The sequence below is a fragment of the Gorilla gorilla genome, chromosome 13, assembly GCF_029281585.2.
Source record: "Gorilla gorilla gorilla isolate KB3781 chromosome 13, NHGRI_mGorGor1-v2.1_pri, whole genome shotgun sequence".
Taxonomy (NCBI): domain Eukaryota; kingdom Metazoa; phylum Chordata; class Mammalia; order Primates; family Hominidae; genus Gorilla; species Gorilla gorilla.
In genome coordinates, this window is record NC_073237.2 from 131330100 (window position 1) to 131353460 (window position 23361).

At 55.2% G+C, this 23361-nt stretch overlaps 1 long non-coding RNA gene across 1 annotated transcript; it reads left to right on the plus strand.

Annotated features, from left to right (window-relative positions):
• The first annotated feature begins 7903 nt into the window (after positions 1-7903).
• LOC134756845 (uncharacterized) lies at positions 7904-14564 on the plus strand. Its single transcript, XR_010130144.1, has 4 exons — positions 7904-7953; positions 8595-8813; positions 12822-12962; positions 14269-14564. It is a non-coding gene; the product is annotated as an uncharacterized lncRNA (long non-coding RNA).
• Positions 14565-23361: the final 8797 nt, after the last annotated feature.

Genomic DNA, 23361 nt, shown 5'->3' on the forward strand with positions numbered 1-23361 from the left:
AGACCTTGGAGGTAGATGTCCAAGCTGTGGCCTCAGCAGGTGAAGTAACATCACCAAAAGCCCAGCGGAGAGCCGTGGAGTCAGGAACCAACTTAGAGTAACACCTAGAGCCAGGTTCTCCTTGAAATGTGCCACCGTTGCTGGTGGAGCTTTCCAGGACCCACCGGCCCCAGTGGGCGCCTGAGAGCAGCAGCTGTGTCCCCCGCACCCACCCAGAGACCTGGCTCCTCCAGGCACCAGAGCTGCCACAGGGCAGTTGGCTCCCTCCAGAGTGGGGTTGGAACCAGTGTCGAGCCCAGGCGTATCCCCTGGGCTGGGCTATTCCCGTCCCTCTGTTGGGACACGCCCCCTCATTTTCTGCTTATCATGTCTGGCTGGTGGTGGGAAGATGGACAGCTCGCCTGGCTGGACCTGGTGGGGCCCTCCACACATTACTCTTTAGGGTCCTGTGAGGAACCAGAGGGCACCTTTGCTTGGCTGTGAGGAAAGACCGTGCCTGCAGCCCTGCCGCTGGGGAGAGGTTCTCTGCCGAGTCAAACCAGAGCCCAGACCCCAGGAAAGGGACCAAGGGCTGCCTGCTCCACCTCTGTTTGGTTATTTCTTATTGGGGGGAAGAGGAATCCAGGACTTTCCTTGAGCAATGCCAGATACGTCCACACCCATGGGCTTCCTCTTCTCAACCTCAGGACACACGGCCCTGCTTCCTCCTTGTGGCTAACTAGCCCCACTTCTGCCCCTGCTTCCTCCTTGTGGCTAACTAGCCCCACTTCTGCCCCTGCTTCCTCCTTGTGGCTGACTAGCCCCATTCCTGCCCTAGGTTCCTCATTCTTTCCTCCAGAGAGGCACGCTCTGTCACCATGTGCCGGCTCCAGGACAGGGGTTTTCGGAAGACCCATGGAATTATTCCATCCCCAACCCCTGGGCAGGGACCCAGCAGCTCACGGAGTTGACCCAGCCTGACCCCCCACTACCTCTTCCTCACCAATATCCCACCTCGTCCAGTCCTCAGGACAGCCCAGGCCACCCCTGCCTCCTGACTCAGGCATCAGGCCCCAACCTGGGAGCATGAGGTTTATTGAGCACCTGTTATCCCCCTGAGTGGGAGGCCTCCCAGCAGCCCCATGCCTGTGTGAGGAGCAGGGACCGTGGGTCCACACAGACCTGGGCTCTCCCCACCTGGGATGCAGGACCTTGGACCAGCTCCTGGCAGGCCATGCCAATAAGGGCAGGTGAGAGCTGCAGCCCCTTCTACTGAGAGGGAGAGACAGCCCTGCTGAGAGTTGGGACAGTCATGCCAAGAGCAGGAAGTAGTGGTGCTGAGTTTGGGGGACAGTCACGCTGAGTTCGGGGAGAGTCGTACTGCACAGAGCAGTCTTCTCCCTCCCCTCTCCCCGTGTCCCCAGGTCCAAGCAATGGTTTCTCTTGGCCTTCCTCCCCTTTGCTCCATCTCCCAGACAAATGGCCATAGTCCTCCCAAGGGTTCTTCCAGCAAAGGGAGCCACCTGGATGGAATGCCAGTCCTCCTCGGGTCTCCAGGGAAGAGTGGGTAGATTTGCTTTCCTCACCTCCTGGTAAGTGTGCTTGGGGGGAATGCTGCTGCAGAGAGCAGGGTGCGAGGATGTTCTGGGGCTCTGCAAACACCAGCGGACACCAGAGAAGCCAAAAATCCAACCTCAAAAGGCCTGGGGCCGGGGTAGGCACCATTATCCACCAGTGCCACGTCCCCACAGACTCCTTTCTCTCCCTCTCCCTTTATCCCACACTCCTTCTCTTTCCCTGCCTCTCCTCCATGCCTAAGCACCACTTTCTTGCGTTTAGTGCATAGCTTTTTATTCTAACCATGTTCTTTCAAAATGAATCTGTGTGTGTGTATTTTTAACTTAGGTAAATGGCATCTGTGGCACCTGGCTCTGAACATTACTTCCTCCGCCGAATTTGCATCATGCACGTGTGACTTTTACCATCACCCATCCTGGTGCACCTGCATTCAGCCCGACGCTTTCCACAGCCGTGCCACACTCCCCGGGCTGCACCTACTGGGTGACCCAGGTGGCCTGTAAGCCTACCTTCACTCCCAGCGCCAATGCTGCGGTGCCACCCCCGCCCCCCATCGCTGCCTCCCCCCTCCCCGCGCCCCCGACGGAACCTGTGTCAGAGTCCTCCTGGCTCACACCAAGGTGGGGACTTCCGAGCAGTAAAACTGGACTGTATAGAAAGGCTGTGCTCCAGTGGGGGCTGTGCTGGCTGTTTGTTTTTTTTTTTTTTTTGAGACAGAGTCTCACTCTGCCGCCCAGGCTGGAGTGCAGTGGTGCGATCTCGGCTCACTGCAAGCTCCGCCTCCCGGGTTCACGCCATTCTCCTGCCTCAGCCTCCTGAGTAGTTGGGACTACAGGCAACTGCCACCACGCCCAGCTAAATTTTTTGTACTTTTTAATAGAGACGGGGTTTCACTGTGTTAGCCAGGATGGTCAGGATCTCCTGACCTCGTGATCCACCCGCCTCGGCCTCCCAAAATGCTGGGATTACAGGCGTGAGCCACCGCGCCCGGCCCGGTGCTGGTTTCTGCATTTTCCCACCGACTCTTTGCACGCCCCTGCTTCCTGAGTGTGCCCGGGATTTGGAACATCTTGCTGGTGCTCATGAGCTTCACAGTGGACAACGTAACTGCCGCCCGAGTAAACTGCTCCTTCCCAGCTTTCTCTGCGGGAACTGCTGCCTTTCACTGCTCATGCCTTAGCTCTACACATCGACCTTTGTGGGCTTCAGACATTGCGAATCTCTTCTTCCTTTCTATCAGCTCTCCGTGGACTTTGCCCCCTAGTTTTTTGAGCTAGTAATTTTGGCTGCTAAAGTTTTCTTAGCTGAATGTGGTTGCTCATGCCTGTAATCCCAGACCAGGTGTGTGCGTGTGACCCGTGAGGCTCTGCAGCGGAGAAGACAGACCAGGTGTGTGCCTGTGTGTGTGTGTATGTGCACGCACACATGCGTGCTCCCCCCTCAGAGCCTCGGTTTCCCTATGCGTAGCGAGTTTGAACCAGAATCCCAGCACTTCAGGAAGCCGAGGTAGGAGGATTGCTGGAGCCCAAGACTTCAAGACGACATGGCAAGACCCTATCTCTACAAAAAAATAAATTAGCCAGGTGTGTTGGTACATGCCAGTAGCCCTAGCTGCTCATGAGGCTGAGGTGGGGGGATCCTTTAAGCCCAGGAATTCGAGGCTGCAGTGAGCTGTGATTATACCACTGCACTACAGCCTGGATGACAGGTTGAGACCCTGTCTAAATAAATAAGTTTTCTTTAAGAAGGCTTTTGTAGCCCTTAAGCCCTAAAGATACTCTGCAGTCTTTTGGCTTTCTGACTTTCTTCTACTTTTCCAATCTGGCCCTTTAATCCATGGAGTCCTCCCGTGTCTGTGACCCACAGGTGTAGAAATTCATTGCTGACCTCCATCTGCTAAGCAAACATCAACCAGACCACATGCTCCTTCCCCATTGGATTGGCAGTGTTGCCTTTGGGATGTAAGTTCCCACGTGGGGTCAATGTTGGCCATGTCTCTGGGCTCTTGGTTCTAGGCCGTTGCTCTTCTTGCCAGTGCCACGTGGCATTTATTGCTGCGTCTTTGCAGGGCATCTTCCTATCTCACAAGACAAGTCCACGCCCTTTGCCCTTCTTTTCTAATGTTGAGCTAGCCATCTGAGGACCTTAACTGCTCCATCACTGCTGAGTTCCACAAACACTCTTGACTGCGATTGCGTTGAATTTGTGGGTTCGTCTGGAGACACTCGGCATTGTCCTGACATTAGGCCGCTGCTTCTGAGAGTGTGGAGCGTGCAGAGCCCTGCCCGTCTTCAGACTGTCTTCCACATCTTGTATCAGAGTGGACATTTTTGGTTGATTCCTAGATACTTAATGAATTCTGTTCTTGTGGTGAATGGCATCTTTTTCAGAATTATATTTTCTAATTGGCATTGCTGGGGAGAATAAATGGTTTGGACTTCTGTAGGCCCAATATGTCTAGCAGAAATAGGCCATGTATCTGTCACTCCTACTGGCTTTTTTCTACGTAGATCATTTGATTAGGAAGAAGTCAATGACTCACTAAAAACGAAGCCCAGAAAAACTAGTTCTCCATTGTCTAGAGTGGTAAGAACTCATTCTTTACACACGTGCACAAACGCACACATGAGTGCACACACACACACACACACACACACACACAACCTGGTCTGTCTTCTCCCCTGCAGAGCCCCATGGGTCCTGCTTGGTGTTATGTCTCGTGATCCATTCACAGCACACCAGGGACACAGGTAGCAGAGCTCAAGCCTGCTTGAACAAACAGGCCAGGTATTCATAGAGTTCTGGTAGCAAGGTAGCAAATTCTGCCCGATTTCTTTCCTCCAGCCTCAGAGGTGTCTTCTTCCTCTTCCTGGAGTGACTGGGGGGTGGCTACCAAGTTTGAAAGGCAAAAGCCGACCCAGCAGACCCAGTTCCCTGCCCCTGGTAGCCTCTCCAGAGGGCACCTGATGGCAGGCCTCTCTGGAGGATGGGTGCCTCCTGCCAGATATACTCCCTGACTCCAGGTAGTCCAGGCTGCAGTGCCCAGTGGCAGCCCGGACCAGGGAAAGGGTGGGCGAGAAGCCAGGGCTCCAGTACAGCTTTGAGCAAGCTCTGCAACAGGACGGACTCCACCCATTGAGACCAGATGACCTTTCAGAGCCTTCTCTGCTGAAGCTGACTCTCCTCTCCACCCCCTGACCCTCCACCCTGCCCCGCTGACTCCATCTTCCAATTCCAGGAGTCACTGTCGCCTTCAGCTGGTGACCCTGCCACTACTCAGGTCTCATGGGCAGGCAAGGGTCCCCCGGCTCTTGTGTCAGGATCTCCTTTGCAGTAACAGATCCTAACATCTGTAGAGAATGGGTTCAGCAAAAGGCACACCTGCCAACAGGGTGGTTTGTCCCAGTGCTCAAGGCAAAGCCGACCAATAACATGCTTAGGAGGTGGGAATGTGAGGTGGGGCAGCTGTGGTAGAAACAGGCTGGCAGCTCCTCCAACAGCCCCCAGCAGCAACCTCGGGAATATACCCAAGAGAAATGAAACAGGCCTCCACACAAACCCCCGCACAAGCACGTTCACAGTAGCACACTTCACAATCCGCAAAAGGTGGAGGCGACCCAGGTTCCCTCGACAGAAAGGGATGAACACAGTGTGGTCTCCCCACAGAGGGGAGAGTCCTTCCCCGTTTCCTCTGTCCCCATGCTGTCACCTCCTCCCTGCCCAGATCCCTGGGCTGGCAGCCACATTGCCCTTTATAAAGCCCCCTACCAGCTACAAAAGGTGAGGTGCTTATCAGCCCTTATGAGGGAGCAGAGGGCAACAAGAGTGAGCCACGGAAGGCACGGAGCATGGGTCCAGGCAACAATAGGGCGAGCCCTCCTAACGTGCCCCACATGAGAAGCCAGGCCACACAGCCCAGGATTCCACTGACGGGAAATCGCCACAATGGGCCAATTGACAGACAGAAAGGACATTCCTTGTGGCCAGGGGATGGAAAGAAGGGTGGCAGGGGGGTAACAGCCAAAGGGTCCAGGGTTTCTTTTAAGGTGATGAAAATGTCCTAAAACTAGAATATGATGATGGCTGCACGATTCCGTAACTATACAGAAAACCATGGACCTGTGCACTTTAAAAGGGCGAATTCCGCCAGGCGCAGCGGCTCACGCCTGTAATCCCTGCACTTTGGGAGGCCGAGGCGGGTGGATCACTTGAGGCCAGGAGGTCGAGACCAGTTTGGCCAACATGGTGAAACCCCATTTCTACTAAAAATACAAAAATTAGCCAGGCGTGTTGGCGCATGCCTGTAACCTTAGCTACTGGGGAGGCTGAGGCAGGAGAATTGCTTGAACCCAGGGGGCGGAGGTGGCAGTGAGCCGAGATCGTACCACTGCACTCCAGACTGGGCAACAGGGTTAGACTCTGTCTTTAAAAAATAAATAAAATAAAATAAAATAAAAGGGTGAATTCTATGGTATGTGATTTACATCTCAACAAAGCCTTTACGTTGGACAAAGAGTGCTGGGATGAAGGTACCAAGTGGGCCTCCCCCAGCACCCAGGCCCAGGGGTTCTTAGATGGCGGGGTGGGGGAGCCTGACTCTGAATACTTTAAAGGGGGGATTTTCTCTAGCCCAGGATTGCAGGGTGGGGCAGGCCCTGCTCTGCTATGCAACATGGTCTTTTCTTCCTCTCCCCTCTTCCTTCCTTCTTTTCTCCTTCCCCTTTCCTCTGTCCCAGCACTGTCACCTCCTCCTTGCTCAGACCCCTGGGCTGGCAGCAGCAACTTTGCCCTTTATAAAGCCCCCTACCAGCTACAAAAAGTGAGGTGCTTATCAACCCTTACGAAGGAGCAGAGGGTGAGAGTGAGGACGTCGGGCATCAACACCCAGAGAGACAAACCAATTCATGCTTGGGACTATTTGGAGGTCAACCTCGGCCTTCAGGCAGAGGCACCTGGGGCTCCAGCAGGAAGCATCCCTCACCCTGCAGCCCACTTTAATTTCCCAGAGATAATAGCACCGGCGCCGAGTATCTGCCAGGCACCTGAAGACGGATGGCCAGTGTTTGCAGGGTAATAGTTTGTGTCAGAGTAAATTGGAATTTATACCCCGGGAGGCAGATAATCCCCTTTAGAACTCTCCAGCCTCCCTGGGACTGGAGGGGCTTTCACAGGCCGCTTGCTGAAGACATAAACAAAGACAGCTCCACGGAAGCACCCTGCTGGCCCCAAGTCCTATTTTTAATATCTTAATTGAGTCTCCAAGCCCTAGAACACGGTGGCGCGACCAAATCTCCAGCCTCCACCGACAGCTCTGTTAGGAGAGAGGTCACTGTCACCTTCCGCAAACCCGGGAAAAACAAACTGGGAAGTAGTGTTGGTTTTGGAGAAGGGGCAATTGCTGTTTTTTTGGTGGTGGTTGTTTTTGTTCAGCTTTGTGTATATTTTTAAAGCTTATGAAAAGATGAGAAAAATCCAGGCGCGTATTCTCACCTAAGTTAAACTAATGGTTCTCAAAATCCCAAATTATTTTACTGCTTTTTGTTCCCCAGAACCAGCTCACAATCTGCTTTGCGCTTGATTTAAAGGCGCTGACAAGCTGCTGCCCGCTCCCCAGCACGGTGGCGAGACTGGATTGGGACTGTCATATATAATGCATGGAGTCGGGGCCGCGAGCCGGGTTGTACGCGTGTGTGATCCGCTCCGGAGCGCTGTTCCCAGAGCCATTGTGCAAACATATTTACTCTGCATAAAAGAATGGGATGAAGCTGCAAAGGACATTTGTTCATCGAAGTGGATTTAATTTTTAAACTCGCATTAGGACAGAATTAACCTTGCTGAAGGGTATGGTGATGTGGGTGGAATGTATAAAACTAATCTAGGATCCACGTTGCTACGGGAGGAGCGCTGGGTGGAATTAAATATTTATTGCACATAAATACCTTGTCCGCCACCTCCCTCACCCCTGCACAGTCACCTCTGTGTAGCGGGTTCTCTGCTACAGTAGAGGGCAGAGCACGGGACCACGGCTTCTTCCATCCTCCCAGCACCCCGATCTGGTCATGGCAGTGACAAGAGACAGCTGGGGGTGGGCACGTGGGTTTGCAGGCTCACACACGCACATGCACGCACGCACACACGTACACACACTGTCCCTGCCTGGGTTCTTTCTCTCCTTCTACAGAGGAGTGCTCTCTCAGAGGCAGAGAGAGCCCGGCCAGCCATGGTCACCACTAAGTCACCTCCATCATACTCTGTGAGTTAGGGGGGCAAGTGAGGATGTGATCCACCAATCCTCAACGAAGAATCCTAGGGAAGAATCTGATTGGCTAGTCACCTGCCAGTCATCACAGCCGAGGGAAAGGAGGGGTGGAGCAGCGACTCCACCAGCTACAAAAGGTGAGGTGCTTATCAACCCTTATGAGGGAACAATGGGTGAAGACAATGACCAGGGTGCAGGCAGGCTGACCATCCCATCGGTTTGCCTGGAACTGTCCTAGTATTAGCAATGACAGTCCCATGTCCCCAGGGCAAACCAGGGTGGTTGGTCACTGAAGTTCAAGTCCCTCTAGACATTTCCAAACCTAATTAACAAGTTGGGGAAGCGGGCTGTAACCCGTTTCTCTAGCGCTTTATTTGTGTGACTTGGCCAGAAATTGCTTCAAGAAGAGACGTTCAAAAAGGAACAAAAAATCAGAACTGAAACAATGTCGGAGGGCGCCTTGTGGTTTCTTCAGCAAAATGCAAATCCCTCCATTATCTTGTGGTTTAAACCAAAGCTGCCTTTTGGAAACTCCCGCTAATTCTCCAGCCTCATGGAGGGTGGCAGGTTCCTCTTTTAAGTGTTCCAGGCTAGGAGTTGCGTGGTTAACGCTGGGGTAATACGCACTCTGTATTTGCTACCACAGCCCCCCACCCCTAGAATTCTCCCGAGAGGAAATCGGTGGTGTGGTCATGCACAGCTCCTGTGCTCCTGATGGAGACTGTTATGGATCCAGGGCCATCTAGACATCTAGGTATTTTCAGCTTTCTTCCCTTAGGACAAGAGGACCAAGGCCTGAGCAGCCCCGAATCACTCCCATGATGGCCCAAACAGGCACGGAGGAGGGTGATTGGTCCCTGAGAATGTGGATGCCTGGAGTAGTGCACGGTACTGTCTCTGCCTCATTCTGAGCCTGCACTGGGGCCTTGGGTCCCTGCAGAGCTGGTGGCCCACAGCTGGTAGCACTGTCCAGGTGCAGGTTTCAATCATCTTCCAGGTAAAGGACGTGCACGTGGCCTAACAATAGTAGCCGACCTTCAGTAAGAGCCACCTGGGATGGGGCAGGTCACCGGACCACCTTTCTTCACCTGTGTCCCATCTGCGGTGGGGAGGGGGGATTTCATTCTGCATTTTACATTTGAGGTAACTGAGGCAACCTGGAGGAGGTCACAGAGCTAACCACTAGTGGGAGAGCATCAGGCACATGAGGACCTGCAGCTTTGCAGGAGGAAGACCCTGGTGCCCCCAAGCATCCTCACGGGCGCTCTCGGCTGGAGGTTCATCTTTCACATCAGCCCTGCCTCCTCCAGTCAGCTCTGTCTGGTTTAGCTCAGCTAACAGGATGCGTCAGCTTACCTGAATAAAACACTTTACACCCCCACATAAGGACCAATAAGCTTAACCTTTAGGGACAGGTTTGGTTTTTGTTTTGCCTCTTCCTGTCACAGGCTTCAGCTGCCACATGGATGAGGAAGTCAGGGAGGTAACTGACCAGACCAGCACACCTTCTCCCTGCCCCTGGGTGGCTAGCTGGGACCTTTCCCCCTCTGCCTCTCCAAACCTGAGGCTGGAAGGGGGCCTATGGGGGGTGTTTGGGAATCTGGGAGGTTGCCAAGCCCCATCCACCAAGGTGGGCCGGTTCTGTCCCTAAGTTGGAGCTCAGGACTGGCTTCAGCCAAGGCAGTGCCCAGAGCCTTTGAGAGTCCCCAGGCTGGGGTCAGTGGGGTGGGCCTGGCTCTCTGGGGAAGGCTGCCGTCAGGGAGTGTGGGCTGCTGCACATTCTCCTCCCGGTGTTGACAGTGACGGATGTGGTCAGGGCAGGACCCAGACAGGGAAGAGCTGAGGTTCCTGGCGGGTCAGTTTGGCTCTTCCCTGCTCTGCTCTGTGGCTGCAAATACAAACCTGGGGCCCAGCAGGGACAGGCATCCCCACCTGTCAAAGGCCTACAGGCCCAGAGAGGGGGATGCCGTTCCTCACGGCCCTGGTGTCAGAAGCATGACCGGCCTGCTTTGTCAAGAGGCGGAGGAGGGCAGGATGCCTGCTGGGCACGTGGACTCTCAGCTTTCAAGCAGGTCCTGTTGCCCTCCTGCCCTCCAGGTGACAAAGCTGAGGCGCTGTTGGGAGTAGCAGTCTGCCCGTCATCCCTGGCAGTGGGTCAACATGCAGCCTGGCTCTGGGACCTGGAATTGGACCTGGGTTATGTAGCTGGCCTGTGCAGGTGCCAGCCTCGCCTCTCTGGGCCTCCATCTCCTGAGCCACACAATGAGGACGAGGCCAGCTCTGCACTGAGAGCAAGGCCAATGGCAGAGGCCATGTGCCGCAGACCTGGACTCATCCCCTCACTATGCAGTCAGGCCTCAGCCCCCAGAAGCTCCTGGAACTTGGAACTCTGGGCAGAAGCCCTCAGAACAGAGCAGCCCAGTTCTGCCTCTTCCAGCTTCCCCAAGAGCCTACTGCCTCGTCTGCAGGGGCAGGGAAGACCATGACGCCCCCCACACCCACATCCAGGCTGCCTTGCAATCCACACACCTGTCCATTTCACCTCCATCCACGTCCCTCTCCCCTGCGGCCACCACCCAGGCCCAGCCACCCCCACCCCTCTGCTGCTGCAGCCTGGAAGGTCGCTGCATGCCTCTCTATCCCGGGCAGTCCCGCACCGCTTGGGGAAGCTGGAAGAGTCCAGGTCTGCTGGCACCAGCCGTGAGATGGAGCATAAGGGGCGTGTGGCACCCCTGAGCACAGACCCTCCTGGGCTGTCCTGTTACAGAGAGGGGCAGATCACCCTCCTCACAGCCTCCAGGCCCTCTGGGTCCAGCCACGCTCCCTGCCCGACTCATTGTGTGAGTGCCAGGCACGTCCCCCTCCTGGGCACTCACCCTGCCACCCCCAGGCCTCCTAGGGCCAGAGTCTCTGCCCTGGACACTTGTATTTTCCTACTAACTGCCACTCATCCTTCTGTCTTGTCTGCCCCGGACAGTCATGCCCCTGCCGTCTCCTCCTGGCAGGGCACGCTGCACCTTCTGAATCCCACCGTGGCCCTGGGAAAATTTCACTTGTCTCTCGGCACACCAAGGCCAGGCACTCAGGGATTGCATCACTTTCCTGAGCTATGTACCTGCAGCATCTGGCTCGGGGCTGGGTGTGTCACTGACCCACAACCACTGCTGAATGAATGATGAGCGGATGAGTGAATGATGAGCGGATAAGTGAATGAGCACAGGCGGGTCTCAGGAGGTCCTTCCAGCCCTAGAACTGACTCGGGGGCCTTGGTTAATGCCAGTGGGTGATTTTCTGACTCTAAAGGCAGATGTGGAGAGTGGAGACTCAGCCCTGAATGCATGCAGTGACCCAGCACTGAGAGAGGACGGTGGCTCTGGCGGGGTGGCCGCCTGCGAGATGCTCCCCGGGGCCTGCTGCGGAGATGAGTAAACATCAGAGTTTTGTGATGAGGGCTCTGCCAGGGGAAGCCCACGTTATCACGGAGACAAGACAAGGGCATCCACCACAGGAGGGTGGGCAGGTGTGGGCTTCGTCATCCATCATGGCCAGGGCTGGGAGTCCTCAGCGCTTCCAGCTCTGGAGTCAGGCCCAGAACCCTGGAAAGAGGAGCTCCCATCAGCCCACAAGGGGCTGGGCCGGCCATCCAAGGCAGACATCCAGGGTCCTTCTATTTGAACCGATGGGTAGATGCTCAGCTGCTCCGGGGACTGGTCCAGGCTCCATCCCAGGCCTGGCTGTCCATGCAGAACATGGTACCCAGGCCCCAGGACTAGCAGACAATCCTTCAAGAGGGTCCAGAAACGGTGTGCCGAGCATGGTTCTCCATGAGTCAGAGGCCTCTGGACATGGGCCTAAGGGGCCCACATTGAAATAGGACTCTCTAATCACAGCTGGGCACCAATCGGGCACCGGCTTCCATGGCTGAGGCCTGCTGCCTTCTCTCTCTCAGTGAACCGTGCTCCCGTCAGCCTCCGCGCAACATCCCGCAAGGCTGCAGCCACCTCTCGCTCTGCATCCAGGAGCAGGAGTGTCCGGGGTGGAGGCTCTGCTGCCCCATGGGCTGTGGGGCTGTCTGTGCCAGGAGGAAGGACCCCTACCCGCACCTGCTGTGTGCCTGCTCAGGGGTCGAGGCAGCTGCGCAGCTTACAAAGAGGACGGCACCCCCGTCCCAGGCTGCCAGGGCCTTCTGTGACCTCCTGTCCTTGGGTTCCTCTGCTGGCACCCTCCTGCTCCTCCTGAGCCGTCCTCGTGCCCTCGCCATCTTTCCTGGAAAGCCTTGCATCCATTCAGCACAGCTTCACTGAGCACCCAGCCTGGGCCTCATGTGCCCCCAGAAACACAGCCTTGAACACAACAGCGGGTTCCCTCTCAGGAGCTTCCCCACCTCCCCCTGGGTCAAGGAGAGGGAGACCAGCATTGGCGTGCACTGTGTCAGGTGGAGATCAATTGGAAGAAAAGCAAAGTGGGGTGGTGGTGGGCAGGGGACCGCAGGGGGTGCTATCTCAGAGGTTTCTGTAGGGCCGTCTGCACAGAAGCCCATTGCTGTCGCTTGTAGCTCATCGTCCTTGTGGCAGCCCCATGCCAGTTCTGCAGGCCAAAGAACAAGGTTCAGAGAGGGTGAGCAGCTGGGAAGAGAGCACACAGCAGCTAGTGGCAGGAGCGGAGCCCAGTCTTCCCTCCAACCGAGCCCTTTCCTTCTCCTTAGCTTTGCCCACCAAAGCCCTTCCCATCTCCTTGCCTAGAGATGGTTAGGTGTGACGACTGTGTTCAGGATGACCCTGGCCAGGTGCAATAATTACAAGCCTAGGAAAAATGACAGAAAATAAACATTCGAAGACATTAGCAAGTTGGCGTGGCTTTCTCTTCTGCTTTACATTATTTTTTCCTTACTTTCCAAATTTTATGCAGTGAGAATTTATTACTTTCATTACCAGGTGCAAAAAATAGAAACAAACAAAAAACCCTGTCTGATCTTTCAGACTAGTTCGAATGTCTTCTTTTCTAGAACTGGGATGACCAGGACATTTGGGCGTGAAAGGGGCCCTACAAGCCTTAACAGATACTAAAGAACGTCAGACAAGCAGAATGAGGATGGCCCCAGGCAAGGTGGACCCCGCCCCAGCTGCAGGGAACAGCAAGGCTGCAGGTCAGTGTTGAGTGGCCCTTTACAAAGGACTGTGACCCAGGCTGGGGGCAGTGGCTCACGCTTGTCATCCCAGCACTTTGGGAGGCTGGATCGCCTGAGGTCAGGAGTTCGAGACCAGCCTGGCCAACACGGTGAAACCCTGTCTGTACTAAAAATACAAAAATTAGCCGGGTGTGGTGGTGCACACTTGTAATCCCAGCTACTTGGGAGGCTGAGGCAGGAGACTAGCTTGAACCCAGGAGGCGGAGGTTGCAGTGAGCTGAGATTGCGCCGCTGCACTCCAGCCTGGGCAAGAGTGAAACTCTGTCTCAAATAATAAAAACAAACAAACAAACAAAAGCAAACACACACAAAACAAAGGGCCGTGACCCACATGGACCTGGGACAAGGCTTCGGCTAAGCAAGCCTAATATCCAGTGGCTATGGCCTCAGGAAGGTCAGCAAGGCAAGTTCCCTATCCCTAAGACCGCGTCTTGAGACAGAAGCAGACAGTAGGCTCCACTCTCTGGAGGGCCCTGGCCAGGGCAACACAGGTCCACGTCCAGGTAAGGTCATGCTCCCTGCCCCGCTCTGCCCCTTGGAGCAGGCTGTCAGAGGGGCCAAGGACTCCTCTCAGCAGGCTCAGGAGGAAACAGGATCTCGAGTTCTATTTTTTAAATCACAAAATTAGAGCCATTTCTGTCTCTCCCTGGTCTGTCCCCTGTGAACCTGGGAGGCCCCTCTCCAGCAGAGGCTGCTTCTGTTCTCTCTCATTTCATAAAAACACTCCCGAGCCTTTCTGTTGCTGCAAAGAGAGCTTTGATTCTTTGCCGAGAATCTGTACCGCGGGCTCCAAATGGGAGCGTTTCTCTGGAGAGGAGCAGGAGGAGAATCATTTTGTCGACGGCAGGTAATTAAGTTGCCACGCAGAGAGGGAGCATGCGTTATACGATTATTAATCCCAGAGACGGCGAGGACATTTTTCATTTTCAAATCTCTCCTTGGTTGTTAATGAATCATCTCAGCTCCTGGGAGAGAAGTGCTGGTGCTCGCCCTAAGAGCAAGGGAAACTGAGTCGGCTGTGCCCACCGCCCCCGCCACACGGTGCAGAGTGGAAGCAGCCTCGGGAGGGCAAGTGCTGGGAGACCCTGGGCTTTCTCCCTGGGCATCTCGTCCATGTGGCTTCCTGTCTCCCCAGCCTCATCTGGGCAGGAATTCAGGAATCAATAAAAATGTTATTTTAAATAAAAAGAAAGCCACCCTGCTCTGCTTGGCACAGGCTGCCATTGACCGCCTTCTGCACCTGCTTTTGTTCTGTTTTTCTCAGGTACCTGCTCATTTCCAGCTCCCAGCCTCCCTCAGAACACAGACTGCCTTGCCATTTTCTTAGCGAGCGGTTTGCAGCAAAGTGCTATTTTGCTCTCAAACGCCTTCCTTTCCAATTGGGACAAACGGCTATGAATACGGCACACCCTGTTTTGCATTCAAATTGTTGTGAAAGTTTTGCGGCTGTAAATAACATGCTCTTGGTGCTCAAGACAGAATTATTATTGCTTTTTCCTTAGTTCTTGGAACCAGTGATAAATTAAACATTTCTTTTGCCCCCGCCCCTTGCAGCCGGCAGGCAATGTGGAGCTGATTGCTTTGCCTCTGTCCTGACCCATGTGCCCCATCGGGAGAGGAACAAGACGACAGTGACTTGCCAGGGACACAGGCACATGGATGGGGAGCAGGTCTAAATGGGGGAGGGGGCACGTGCGGGGGGTGCTTTTCTGAGATAGGGCTTCTCTTTGGTGTTTTCCCTGCACAATCTTCCAATGATGAATAGAGTTTACCCTCAATGCTCAGAGGCTGACATTTGACATAGAGGGAAACTGAGGCACACTGGAGGTCTCCAGAAGATTCTGTCCCCACACACTGTTCTCTTTCCATAGTCTGCTCTGGGTCAGATCCTGGGAAGTGGTGTTTTTCCTCTGGGGCGGGCGCTGGGCGTGTGGAGGTGGGAGAGCCTCACTCCTGGGCTCTGCCAGGTGGAAACGGAGGGCGCTGTGCCTCTCGGACTAAAAGGGTGAGCCTGGCAGGTGCACTGGCCTGACTCGCGTTCCTGCTTCGAGGTCCTGAGCACCTCCTCGGAGTCTCAGTTTCCTCACCTGCAAATGATCTTGAAGATGTTCAAATGCCTTCTTCCCTCCCGAGGTCCTGAAAATGGCTGGGGAGGTCCGGGGTGGGGAGGATTACGTGAGGCACACGGGATCCGCCGTGACTCAGGCCACAGGGTCCGCTGGGCACCCCGCCCAGACTGCCCCCCACCAAGAGCTGCCATGCACAGGTGGGTGGTGGAGGCTCCAGCCCCGCTCAAGCCTGCAGGCACACTTTCTCATCGACGGACCCCACCACATCCCTGTGTGTGGGCAGGGCTGGCAGGGGATTCACGCCCACCTGCCCCGCAGCACCCCGCCGTTCTGCCTCCACCCTGTCTGCCTCGCTCAAGTGCATGATGGCCAGGTGGATGGATGACCCTCCCAACCTCACCTCCCAGGTTTCCCTGAGAGAACGCAGCCCCTACTGGATCCTACTGGACCTGGCTTCTGAGATGACCCTTCCACATGAAGAAAGAGAGTCCAGGGCTGGTGGGGGCATCGCAGCTTCCTGGGGCCCTGCAGGAGACGGAAGAAGCCAGGGTGCTCATCACACAGGCCTCCAGCTTTCTCCAGGGGCTGGACCTGGGGACCAGCCTGGGGTATGGGTTCCTTCCTCTCCCCATCCCCCAGCCCGCCAGCCCCTCCCGGATGGAGGTGGGAGTAAGATGCCCCCCACCCCCCGGAGAGCCTTTTTCTGTAGCTGTGCAGGGGTGGGAGTAGGGGAGACAGGGCTTTGTCTAATAAGAGGAATCCATCAAGTTTGCTAAACCACTTTCCCTCTGGAGCCATGCGGCTCCTCTCCAGGGACCTTGGCCTGGCCAGGCCTGCAAGCGGTGCCTCCTCCCAGCCCCACCCTGCCTTTTGTCTTTGTCTCTGACATCTGCGTTCCTTCTGAGTGTGCTTTGCTTCTTTCTGCTGCTCGCTGGCTAATAGGATTGAGCGGGAAGGCGCCAGGAGAGCCGGCAGCCCGGCCTGGGAGGGGCTCTCACTCTTCCTCTGCCAGAAGCCTTATCGAGCGCAGGGTGTTTGACTTCAGAAACACATCCCCACGGCTTTCCTTTCCGCCTTCCTTCTGGGACTGATTTGTTTACTTCTTTCAGAGGTTCGCCGTCCCTCTTTCCGCAGGGGTTTGCTGGATCACAGGTCCCCAGTGCCCCGGACATAGTGTGTGAGGAATGCGGGTATGAGAGATACTAACATAGGCAAAGTCGGCTCATCTCATCCAACCTCACCACCCTGTGCATTGCGACCCCACAGTGCAATGTAAAGATGGGGAAACAGGCCCAGAGACTCAAGAGAAATGAAATGAGTGGAGATTGAGACTGAATTGGACCCGGATCCGGGCCCCACAGCTGGGCTTGTCCCGAGGCTGTGTGCTGCCCCCAGAGCTCCTTGGATGGAGAAGCGCTCCCTGCCCCTCCCTGCTCCATGCCTGGCTTAGACACAGGGCGGCCCTGCTCGTGCCTGAAATTCCACCCTTAGCCACCCTCCCCTGTTTGGCATTGCCCTCACACCCCCTCTCGAGGGACACAGAAACCCCGCGTGTGGGTGTCCTCACTGCAGGTCTCCCTACCTGGCAGGCGGGGAATGTTTTGGGGCAGGTGGTGGGCAATGGGGGAGAAACAGTAAGCAGGGATTTCAGGAAGAAGAAAACGCCAGCAAGGTAAGCAGGTCAACAAAACCTCACCTGTGTCAGCTTGCACACCTTCTGTCACCAGAAAGCCTGACCTTAACCTTGCACTTGTCAGATCTGATCCTGGTCCTCAAAGAGCATGGAGACCCTCTTTATACAAATGGGAATACTGAGGTATGCAGTTCGAGAGGATTGACCGAGGCCATTTGGCTGGTTGAAGGTGGGTAAAGTCCTGGGTTCCTAATTTCTGCCAGGAGACCCTTGCTCCATTCTCTTCCCAGGGCAGAACCACACTTGGTCCTGGGGAAAGCCACCTGGAGAGCGGAGGGCAGAGGGCGGAGGGCAGAGGGCAGAGGGCAAAGGGCAGAGGGCAGAGGGTGGCGCGGAGGGTGGGGAAGCACCCCTGTCACCTCTGCCCATGCAGCCTACCCCGTCCCCAATTCACGAGACAGTTAACTTGGTTCTTGCCCTGAGCCAGGCCCTGGCCCAGAGCCTGGGGCCACAGGTGCCCTCAAATGCACATGGGACTCAGGCTCATGAGCAGTGGCCTCATGGCAGGAGGGTGGTCACTGTGGGCTGGGGGAGGCTGTGAGGCTCCTCTGGCAGCTCCACCTGCGAAAGCCAAGTCGAAGAGTGAGTTGAGTGTGTGCTGGCCCATCTGCCCCTTTCCCTCTCCGCTCAGGGCCCAGAGCCTCCCAAACAGGCAGCTGTGACTCTGATGAAGCCACCTGGTGCTGGGGGTGTGGGGTGGGGTTGGGGACAGCAGGGGAAGCCCACTGCTTGGTCGTCCCAAATGTCACAGTCTGTGACCCATGAAGGATGGCTGGGCCACTCCTTGGGACAGGGTTACACCAGACACACACACAGACGTATTCACACCAGACACACACACACAGACACATTCACACCAGACACACAGACACATTAACACCAAAAACACACAGGTACATTCACACCAGACACACATACACAGACACATTCACACCAGACACACACAAAGACCATTCACAGCAGACACACACACAAAGACACATTCAGACCAGACACACACACAGACACATTCACACCAAAAACACACAGACACATTCACACCACACACACACACAAAGACACATTTACACCAGATACACACAGACCATTCACTTCAGACAGACACACACACATTCACACCAGCCACACACAGACACATTCAAACCGGACACAGATACATTCACATCAGGCACACACACACAAAGACACATTCACACCAGACACAGACACAAACCATTCACACCAGACACATACACATTCACACCAGACACACACAAAGACCATTCACACCAGACACACACACATTCACACCAGACACACACAGACCATTCACACCAGACATACACACAGACCATTCACACCAGACACACACACATTCACACCAGACACACAGACACATTCACACCAGACACACACACATTCACACCAGACACACAGACACATTCACACCAGACACACACAAAGACACATTTACACCAGATACACACACAGACCATTCACTTCAGACAGACACAGATACATTCACACCAGACACACACACAAAGACACATTCACACAGACACAGGCAAAGACACACAGACACAGGCAAAGACACATTCACACCAGACACACACACAGACACAGGCACACCCCTGCACACAGCCACTGTGCTCATGCATACCCAGGTACACCTGCTTGCACACTCACACTCGCTCACCCCCACACACCCCCCCGCTTCCTCGCCCACTTTCTCTCCTGGTCCTGCAGTGCTTGTTCCCACTAGGTCCCTGGGGGGCCAGGGAGAGCCAGCCAGGCCGGCCGCCATTCTCTCCCCGCAGAGCGATGCCGCATGTCCAGAGCAGCGGGTGTGGGAGGCAGAGCCTGGAGCTCCCAGAGCCGGCGGCCCACGGCCTCGCCTCCAGCCAGGAGGGTGCGGAATTCTCCCCAACCCAGCAGAGGCTCTGGCCATCTGTCTCCAAGGATGCGTGGGAGCGGACAGGCTGTGCCACTCTAGGGCTGCTCCGCCTGACAGACAGCAGTGTCGACCACCCATGTTTGCTCCACAGACCGTAGCTTCCACACCCCTCCCCACCCCAGCAGCCTGGGGAAGGAAGGCTGGAGGTCCCTGCATGACGGGTGAGGAGAGAGGACAGGAGCCCGGTGCTCTGAACACCGCCCCAGCCCAGCTGCACGTCAGGACCCCACACTGGCCTCTTACATTCAGAAGCCAAGCCCCACCCAAAACCCAGCTATCAAAGTCTCTGGGGACAGCACCAGCAGGGCAGAGGGCGTTGGTTCCCTTAGAATGTGCTAGAAGGCTCATCCCTGCAGGAGGTGCCCCTGCAGGCATCCTTGCCCCCACACTGCCCGGCGCCGCCCACCTGCTCACTTGCAGGTGACCCTAGTTTCTCAGTGGCTCGGCAGCCTCGCGGGCTGTTGTAACACTGACACCACGTCTGTGAGATCATTGGCTTGGAAGATTCAGCTCAGAATTGGATAGAAGGGCCCTGCCCTGCCAGACACAGCTGCCGGCCCTTGTCACCTGCAGCTGCATGAGAAACTAAGGCTCAAACCAAATCTTCCTGGACAGAAAAGCAGGTCCCCCTCCACTACCCCTTCGTCTGGGCTCTTGGTCAGCGGGGTCAGGGTGGCCGGGACAGTCACTCTCATTTCCAGAGGAGGCGAGAGGCAGATGAAGGCCATGGACAGCAAGCCACGGGGCCACAGCACAGCCTCAGGTCGTTGCTGACACACCTGCGCCTCCCACAGCCCTCCCCAGGAAAGCCGCGGCAGAGCTCACCCCACTCCCAGGGTGCTCACCTGGGACCTCCTCACCTCTGCACCTGCCCTGGGTATGCTCAGCCGTGACTCTGGCCTGGCAGTGCCGGCGGACAGGTTGCAACCAGCCCAGCTCCCCAGGGGTGAAAGGGGCCCATCACCGGCCACCCACAGGCATCCCTGGGTCTGCTTTTTGGAGCAGCATCTGGGGTTCCCTTCATGTCCTTTATATCTATGTGAACCTGACCGGCACACTCACTCCAGGCCCAGGTGTTCTGTAAACACTGAACACCATGCTGTTAACCAAGGTTACGTTAAAAAGTGACTATGTGGCCAGGAAATAGATTTTGTATAGTTATGTGCTGTTAGGATAGATACGGGTTTTCGTCTGCGGCTCCTGGCTTATAACTCCCATAGCACTTGTTCCCATTTGCGTTAGAATGTTGGGGGTGTTGAGCCTCATGGGCAGCCTCTGCCCTCTCCTGCCCTCCTTTCACCTGCCCCAAGGCGGCACCCTAACTTTCTCCTGCCTTTCGGATTGTGGGTCTTAAGACCCTCCCATGAGAGGGTCCCATCCTATGCCATGGGGGAAGGAATGCTGACATCATGAAGCTTCCATAAAATCCCAAGAGGACTCGATTCAGTGAGGTTCCTGGAGTGTGGCGCGCCCAGCAAGGATGGGGGAGCTCTGCGTCCCTTCCTCCCACCTCGGCCTATGCATCTCTTCATCTGTGTCCTTTGCAATATTCTTTTTCATTAATCTGTAAATGTGTTTGCCTGAGCTCTGCGAGCTGCTCCAGCAAATTAATAGAATTGGAAAGAGGGGGTCATGGGAATGCCAACCTGAAGGCGGCCAGTCAGAAGTTCCAGGGGCCCAGACTTGCGGCTGGTGTGTGTAGGGGCAGCCTTGTGGGGGGAGCGTCACAGAAGTCTTCTCCTGTGTTGATGATTATTGAGGTGTGAGAGTAGAGGAGAAACACAGTTCAGGTGAGAGGTTTCCCTGCACAAGTTACCAACCATATGACCTGGCACAACTTTCCCGACCTGTGCCCCTTCCTCGCCTACTGGGGGGTAATGAGATCAATGCCATAGCCTGAGCAAGAGCCCAGAACGGGGCTGGGTGGATGGGCAAACCTCGAGAAACCTGAGCTCGTATGTAAGGCATATGACAGGCCGAACAGTGTGCCATGTCCATGGTGCCATGCCCCAGCGCGGCTTTGAGTGCAGTGACTCTCTTAGATTTCTGATTGTAAAGGCCCTGTGTGCTGGGTAAAGAGTTTGGAGAAATGCAGAAAATTTAAAGAACATGAAGAACTGCCCAGAAATAACAACTGTGAACGTTTCAGAGGCCTCTCGTCCTTTCCTGTGTACATTGTGGCACAGCTACACTGTGCCCTGCCTGGGGTTCCAGAACATGAGAGCATCCACTGCCACCCTGACTCATGCCTGTCCTCAGCTGGGCTCCCGTGCCAACCACAACCCCACTCCCCCCTGATGACAGCCAGTCTGTCAGGATATTCCTCCTCCACTCAGGGCAGCCCCACTGCCCAGTCCCCAGCATGCATTGACTTGGGTACTCCCTACCTTGAGTCAACCATTAGGCCCATCATGCTGATGCAGAGCAGGGAGCCCCAAAGTGGGGCTGGGCCCACAAAGGTTCTTTGCTTCACCCAGGAGACACTTCAAGGGCAAGTGCCTGGTGGGGTGGGGCTTTATTGACGAGGCAGTGTTGCAGCTCCGTGACTGCCCCTGCAGAGCAGGACTACCCCACAGGCAGTGCGCTGAGAGGAGCAGCTCAGAGCAGTTGTGCAGTCACATCTATATCTACTTTTAATTACAAGCAGATTAAGGGGTGGTTTATGCAGAAATTTCTAGATCCTGGGGTTATTACCATGGAAAGAGGAGGTAACACCCAGCTGTTGCTATGGCAGCGGTCAACTCACACTGGTGGGCGTGTCTTATGGAAAGGTGCTTCCACCCCATCCCTGTTGTAGCTGGTCCTCAATTTGGTCCAGCGTCTGAGCCCCGCCTCTGGAGTAGAGTGCCACCTCTCCACTGCAGTGTGGGTGGGGACAGATTCCCTGGGGCACCTAGCTGAAAGTCACGTCCTGCCGGAAGAGCTAAGACCACACCTGTCTGTCTGATTTCTGAAGCTGGGCTCTCATCCCTTGGATCTCTGGCTCCCTTCTTGTCCTAGAGGCGAAGGGGAAGAGCTAAATATTTCGTGACCTTTAGGCCATACTTGTAGAGGGGTGTGCAGGCGGGAGGAACTGAGGCCAGGTTCCGACTCTGGCTGGAGGCCTACCCAGGCCCCTGAGGTTTCTCCAGGGTCAACCCCATGGCCCACTGGCAGCTGAGTCACACAGAGTGATTGCTGGTCATGCCCTTGATTGAGAATGATGCACTCAGAGCGTCCTCCGCTCATAAATAGCAGGAAGCAAAGCACATTACGAGAGCATATGGTACCTCTAGGCCATTTCTGCCTCTGGCCCCGTCACTGCCACAGTGGCTGAAACTCATCTTCTGTTCTGACAGGTTTCCCTAGAAACCCATCAATTTATAGTGTCTGTAGCTGGCCTTTTGGAGGCCCCAGACCAAACTGTGTTAGAAAACAACAGCAACAACAAAGCTCCTGTTTCTCCAAATGGCCCTGGAAGATGCACCTGCTGTGCCCTCAAGATGCTGTGTGTGGGGCATCCGCCTCCCTGGGCGCATGGAGCTGGCTGATGGCCGGGGTGTAAGGGTGCATACTGGGCAAGGATGGGCTGAGGCAGGTGGCAAGGTCTGTATCACCTCCACCCATCCGTGGTCCCTGGTCATGAAGGATACGCCCATCCATCCACCTTTCTGAAACTGTTGTCAACGCACTCTGAATTCAGGAATGCTCTCCTCTCTCTTCCTTCTCCCCTTGGCAGACTCAGGGCGGAAATGGTAGCTGACGTTTTCCCCAAGAGCGAGGACAAGGAATGACCAAAAGATCATCATCCCAGGGGCTTTGGGAATGTGGGCCCTGCTGCATTTCCTTCAGCAGAAGGGTTTCTTTCCTTCAGTTTCCATCAGCTTTCAGGGAGGACAAAGGTCCCTTTTGCTAACTGATCTCTGTCTCACCCTCTGCAAACCCATCCTATAGGCTGCAGTCATGGCCCCACTTGGGAGTCCACTTCCTTTCTCTCACTCCTTTTCCATGGCTTCCCAAAACTCTGGCTGGGTGTGTGCTCCAGGGAACTTTCTAGGGTGATGGCAATATGCCATAATTTGGAGGTTTTAGGGTGGTAGTTGCGTGGGTGCCTACAATTGTTAAAATTTACTAAATTAAGATCTGTGCATTATATTGTGTTAAATTCTATCTCAAACAGAAAAGGACGAGAGTGCACCTTGTGGAGGGCAAATCTGTGCCGCACCTCCCAGCCCTGCCAGTGCTCTGGGGCTGGCCTCCGCTCATGCCCTGCAAGTCCTCGCCTGCAGACGCAGCTTGCTTTGCTCAGCGCGCTCATGCGTGTATGCCACGGGTCAGTTGAGATCTGGACCATGGGTAGGTACAGAATCTTTCTTGGTTATTGTGATGGTTTTAACAGCTTTGTTGAGCTATAATCTGCCTACTATCGAATTTCCCCATTTAAAATACACAACTCAATGCTTTTTAGTAACTGTCTCCACGAGCTGTGCAACCATCAGCACAGTCTAATGTGAGAACATTTTCATTGTCCCTTCCCAAAGAAGGCCTGTATTATTTAGCAGTCATTCCCCAATCCCACACCTCCCCTAGGTCTTACCTGACCCCAGGCCAGCACCAATCTCCTGTCTGTCTCTACGAATTTGCTGATTCTGGACATTTTGTATAAATGGAATCAGACAACGG